Source organism: Athene cunicularia, assembly GCF_003259725.1.
Source record: "Athene cunicularia isolate RWA chromosome 5 unlocalized genomic scaffold, athCun1 chr5_part1, whole genome shotgun sequence".
NCBI classification, from domain to species: Eukaryota; Metazoa; Chordata; class Aves; order Strigiformes; family Strigidae; genus Athene; species Athene cunicularia.
In genome coordinates this window covers 25046624-25053377 of record NW_020799101.1, presented here as the reverse complement: position 1 = coordinate 25053377, position 6754 = coordinate 25046624, and positions in this window count along the sequence as shown.

Below are 6754 nucleotides of genomic sequence, written 5' to 3'. Positions count from 1 at the left end.
CAACATTCTCATACCAAATCCCATACTGTATACAAAACACAGCATTATTCTAGCTACTAAGAAGAAGAATTAGCTCTATCCCAGCTGAAACCAGGACACCACGCATCTGGTGAGGAGAGCAGCTTCGTCCTTCCCCTCAAATAAGGAGTGACCATGCATCTAGTGAGGCCTTCTGGCACCCCACGCTTGCCTGCTTTATGCAGATTTGTGACATGCCCTGCAATCCTGTATAAGATCTGCTGCTCTCCTGCATACCAGTTGATCTCACTGCAACAGGCAGATAATTGCAAGATGCAGAGACAGCAGGAGAGGAGAGACTCAAAGAGGACTTTCAGGAAGCAAAACCTGCAAGCATTATAACTGCAAAAGGCATCATTTCAGCTTCCTTGAGGCTCCAACAGTCCTTGTGGGTCATCCCCACACTTGGCTGAACTGGCTTTCTTTGAGGCCTATAGCTTTTGAAACCCCACTTGTTGTTGAGGGCAAGCTAGCACTCAGTTCCTGCCACCTGACATTAAGATCCACAATGTTCCAGCCCTCACCAGCATCACTGGTGCCACTGCCAGCTCTCTGCTGCCATGAAGAATGTATTTTTTTTTCTGAACATCAAAGAATCCTCAGGGAATTTAGTTGGGTCCCTGAGGCTGACTGGGAGACTGCAGAGTACCCCTCTGGGTGTCTCAGTGGCCACTGTTTTTACACCAGCAATGGTAGGTAGACAGGCACTGTAGTAAGAACCCAGACCATACCAGTTCTGCAGAAGCCCTTGATCTATTACCAAATAAAGTAAAATTATCAAATAAAACATGCTAGATAAGAGATGAGTAGCTTCATGACCAGACTTTCAGTTGCAAGACTAAGGGAATTCCTGTAATTTGTTTAGTAGTTTTTCAGTTCCTGCCTTGCTTGCCCTCAGTTTCTCTTTTTATTTAGTTCTTGCTTCCAAGTTACAGCATTATTAACGGTCTGCTATATTTAAATGTCCTTTCCATGGAAGAATCCAAGTAAAACTGATTTACCTAAATTTTAAAAATTTCTTCCCCAAGGAGCTCTGCATCTGTAATATCTTGTTCTCACCTGTCATGGTAATAATTACATTTGGTTTATGTTACCTCACACTTATATTTACAGTGTACTCTCCACAGCAATCAGAAGTTTCACTTGGCCATATCAGCAGGAGTGGCACCTTGTCACAATTTCCAACCATGTACCCTGCACATAGTCATTTCTCAGCTGGCTGCTAGCAGCCACAAAGTCCCCATGAATCCTAACTGGGGTAGCATCTGCATCTCTATTCAGTGCTCAGCACACAATATTGGAAGGAGTGTGGCCCTCATATGCACTAGGTTCCACAAATCTCCTGGCTCCCCTCAATTCAGCTCATTTTGTCTCCCCCATGCAGACTTTGTCCATCCTCCACCAGATGTGTGAAGGCAGGCAGCAGTCCCAGAAGGCGCAGAGCATCTCAATGACTAGTGGGGCAGCAAGGGTAGAGGAGGTGATTTGATAGACCCTGCTGGCCTGCCACTGCAGGGGAGCAGTGTTAGATCATAGAAGATCTGATTCAGTAAGTCTAAAGAAAAGATGCATGTTTTAAAATACAAAATTCATTTATTGCTGTTAAGTGTCAAAACCTCTTCCATTTGCTGTGTGCAAGTGAAGTCTTTTGGCTTCATGTAGAGATGCTGTGGGCAAACAATAAGACCTAAAGGCCAGCCCACATTTAACAGGAGTAGCTTGATCCACTGGGAGATTAAAATGCAACATTTACAGACAGGCCAGCCCCACTTTCTAAGGTCACTGGAAATTAAGCACAGGTCTGTCACAGGACACTGAAATACAGGTCATCCTTGATTATGGGGACTATCGGGGACTTCAAAGTCCACATTATATGAAAACCAAAGATGCCGGCAGCACATTACTCAGAGGAACATAAACGAAGGTCTGAGTTTCATTTCACCCTTAAAGACACTTGAGAACTAGAGCACATTAGGGGAACACCAGCTGATGCTCATAGCCCAGTAACCAGAAATAAACTGACCCTCTCTGCCCCACAGCCATTGGCAGGAGTCCTGATGTTGGGCTGAGAAAGAGCATTGACTGTAGAGAAAAAAAGTATCTGCTATCATGGTGTGTAAAAGAATGCAGACAGGATATCTGCCCTGCAAATGACATCAAAGAAGAAGCAAATAAAAACACCACATTTCGTTTTTTTCTGTCTCTGCCCACTTCTGCCCTGACTCCCTCAGCAGCTTGGTTTCCCTCTGAGTTCCCAGTGCTGCTGGACAGCTGCCTCAGATCAGCATGCAACGATACCGATGGTGTTGTGGTAACCTCTGTCACAGGTGAGCATGTGGCAATTTGCGCTTCCAGGGCCATAAGAGTCACTAATTTGAACGGTGGCTGATTTCCTTGGCAACACCCATGGAATGACACCAGGGTGTGAGGGAAAGCCATGGAGCTGTCTCTGCAGTTGACTGATGAGCTGGAGCTCCTGTGTTCTTCTCCTCATGCCATTTGTTCCCTTACCCCAGCATCTCCCACTGTTGCCAACTTGACAATCCTCAGTGAGGTTGTGGAGCCACCTATTCTGGTGACAGTAGCATTCATCCCTTTTTTCATCATATTTGGTAGTAGTAAAATAATCTAGTGGCATGCTCAGCTACACAGAAAGGGCTGAGGCTACTACGAGAGGGCAAGACCAGTTGCATGACCTTTACTAGCAGGGGTTCCCATGAAGCCAGTGGAACAAAATGCTAGGAAGAGAAGCTAAGCTCTGTAGGCATGTTGGGTATTGTGGCACTGTCCTCCCTAGCCAGGTTCTTGGGGCTGGTATTCACTGATAGTAGTTCCATGCACAAGGCCACGGCCTGCATGACAGCCTCCTCCCCTCCCTGCCATCTTCATCCAGCTTTGATTGCTGGTCTGTCCATGCTGAGCCAGTCTGTCAAGAGTCACCTCATACAGATGTCCATGTTGGTGGACTGGCATCTCCAGATGGGAGCAATCCAAGGCAGACTGTACCAGCTGCCGGTGGGAGGCACCAGGGAGAGTCTTGTCATGTGCAGAGCCTTACAGATACCATTTCTTTCCACATTCGGGTGCTGTTTAAGCTTGGACAGTGCTGGCAGTTGGGAAACTGGGCTTTGAAGGTGTCTGAGGAAGTGTTCTTACAAGACAAGTAGACACAACCCATTAGTCACGCCAAGATGCTGGTTTGTTTTGGCAAAGACATGCAGAGAAGGTCTCTCCCTCTGGCCCATATATATCTGTTTCTGGTAACAGCTGGATCGCTGAGCCAGAGTACATCCCACCAAATCCATACAGCTTGACCAAACTGACAGCCTGAGACTTTCCAATGGGCAACTCACAGCTTGACAGCCAAAGTCTTCAGAAACTCCTTCCGGGTGGTGGGGTGGGAGGGAAATGTGGTGAAAAAGCCTTGTCCACCATGCACTTCTTCACTCCCTCCCTTTCAGCCCTGTCCTTTCTCAATACCCAGGAAAGATTAACTCCTCTCCGTGCGCCAGAGAAAGTTATTATCATTAATGAAGAATTAAAAGGGAGCGATTAATAAAGGGCCCTTATCTGGCAGCGAGGAGGAGGCTGGACAATGGGAGGAAGATGGAGAAAATGAAAAACAATAAATATGAAGCGTAAAAGGAGGCGAGCACTGCTCCCACTTGTTAGATCGCAGCTGCATCTCCTGAGGGGGGAAGGCTCCAAATTGCTAATTACTGCCTCTGAAAAGACCTCGCTCTGATATGTTTTCTGCTGAAAGGTTCCCATTAATGAAGCAGCGATGATGCCATTTCCCTTTGACTTGCCTTCAATTCCCTCCCTGAGCTTCCTCCCAAGCCGGGAACAATGAGGCCCTGGGAGCTGGCGGCTCCCACAGGCCTCTCAGAGACTAGGCCGGGGGCAGCCGAGTGAGGGGATCCGAGCCGGCTGTGAAATATGGAGGGGGGAGATAAGGCAAAGACAGAGGAAAGAGGCTCACTCCCAGGAGCCCAGGGAAAATTTGCAGTTATTATGAAGGAGATGAGACAGATTAAAAGCCCTTGTGTTCTGTGCTGCCCTTTTATTTAGTGGCTTCATCTCCGAGATGAAAGAAGTTGGAAATGACTTTCTCTGCATTTTGCTGCAAGAAGCTTCACGGCACATTTTTTGACTTTATTCCTCCCTTTGTCTCTTGTCCCCTTTCTGTCTCTCTTTTTCCTTTTAACCCCTGGAAGGTTTCACTGGAGAGAGCCATGGGACCAGGCAGAGCATTTGCCTGGGTAGAGGAACGACCCCTCTACTCTCCCCTTCCTAGCGGGCTGTACCTCTCCCACTGCCTGCCCAAGAGGCAACTGGGCAAAGGTGCTGCAGCAACACCCTGCTAGCATCCAGCCGAGCTTCCTCTCTTGCTTACCTCAGAAAACGTCCCTCACCACTAATGTCTCTTCTCCCGCCTCCAAGCCCAGCAACAGTTCAGCACTGGTGACCATAGCCTCTGGACAGGAAAAAGAAACCTGTATGTACAAAGCCCAGTGACTGATAACAAACCAGTTGGGATAACAGTGTTGAACATTTTGCATCCCTAGAGCATTTCATGAGCAAAACTAGTGCTGAGGAGATGGGCCAGTTTCCCTTGTGCACACAGGAAACTTGCAAACTGCACAGAGAGTAAATAATTTGCCAGGGACATGGGATGAAGTTGAATGCAGGCAAGGATTCAAAACTTATGGTCACTGGCCCATGTCAGAGTGAAAGACAAGATAGACATAGCATAAATTGCTCAAAACCAGATTACTCCAACTTCCTCGTTATATTTCTCTCATTTGTATTCCCATTTTTTTGACTTTTCCCTGTACACATCAATACTGCTTTGCTGCATCTTTAGTTCTTGGGACTCTTGCAATTGCAAAAGAAGCTTCGCCTTGTCTTTTGCTTTTGCCCTATCCCTTTCCCAGAAAATCAACCTCGCGCAGCAGTCTGTTGTCTTTACTCAGGCCAAATGCTGCCAACATCTGTTGAAATTTGGTTTCAAGTGTTGAAAACGACAAAAACATTGGATGGGTGAAGTACAATTTATACCAGTTTCAAACCAGTTTGTTGACCAATAGAAACAGCAGAGAACTAGCTGGGAGAATAGAGGGAAAAGAAGAGAAATTAGAGTGGGCATCTGCTGCCATCTCCCCAGGACATCCGAACACTGGGTTTCTTGCACACAATTGTTTGTCTGGTTTGTTATCCTGCCTGGAACGGCAGCCAGTACTGAATGCTTGAAATGAAGGGGTAGGAAGCTCTGAAGTGGATGTTTACAGAATAACCTTCCCATCAGGGGAGTTTCTCTCTAACCCAGACATTTTGTAGCTGTTTTATATCCTGAAGCTTGAAAAAGGATTGCAGGGGTAAAATAGGATTAGATTTTAGGAGGGATTGGCTTTCAGATCTGAGAGTAAAAAGAAACCTCCTGTATTGGAAATAGGAAAGTGACAGAGAAAACAAAATACTGCAGGCAAGTAGGATGAGTTACTGCCACGGAAAGGGTTAAAAAGACAAAAGGACAGAATTTTACAGACAAATTGGTACGCAGAAAGTAACTTAAATTAAGTCAGCTATTAAAAATGGGATAAGAATGATCTACCTAATGACTGTTTTTCTTCTTTTAATATTTATTTTCCAAGGAAATTTCTCAGAGAACTAAAAGGTAATGAAAATGTTAACATGACAGCTCAGACTGACATAAAGGACTAGTTAGAGCAACGGCATGTAGAAAGCTCAGTGAAGCGAAACGATGACTGTCCTATTGGGGTGTAGGAATCAACGGCAAACTAAGGATTTGATTCTTTCTGAAGTATCTTGACAAACTAGGGAGGGTGCCAGAGGACTAAGGAAAAGCAAGCACCGTACCAGTCTTTCTGGGGGGAGCAGGGAGGAGGCAGTGATCTTTCCAATTATCACCCTTTCAGAGTAACTTCTGTTCCTGATGACATGATGGAATAAATAGAGGCGGACAAAAATGTAGAAATACAAAGGATAAGAGATCTATGAGCAACAAGCAGCAGTGTAGATTTATAGAGAACAAATCACATCAGACAAACCTGATTACTTTCTCTGATTGAATTTACAAAATTAGTGACGAGAATGCTATGAACATAATATATCTGGACTTCGGCAAAGCTGCCTCGTAAAAATGTAACTTGAAAAATGAACCGGCATTGGCTTGAATATGAATGCAGCCACCTGGGTTAAAAAACAAAACAAAACAAAACCAATCAGCCAACCAGGAAAACAATATGAAAGATGAGAAATAAAAGGGAATGGTAAGCCAAACTGGGTGGTGGCAGGGTCACACCTGGCTTTACTCTTGATGTGTAAAATGGGAGGGATGACAGGCAAAGAGGTGCAAGGCTTGAGATGGGGGTAACACTGTGAGGTTTAATTTCGGGGAGAACCAATTCCCATCGTGATATATACAACTAGTGCGCCAGCAGCTAATGGAGGCGTTCGGGTACCGAGTTTATTGGTTGTCTGTTTAAAAATAATAATAATAAAAGAATAAATATAATAACCAAGCAACTCAAGGGTAAGCGTATGGCGAGGGCTGCCCCGTTAGCGGGTAAATGCTCTGTATAATGGCTCCAACAACGGCACCAACCACAGCGCAGGTCGAGGAGAAGCGATCAACGCCCATCGCAGCCCCGCAACCCGGGTTGAGGGGCGGGTCTGGGGAGGCGGGGGGCGCGGTCGGGAGGCCGCTGCGCCG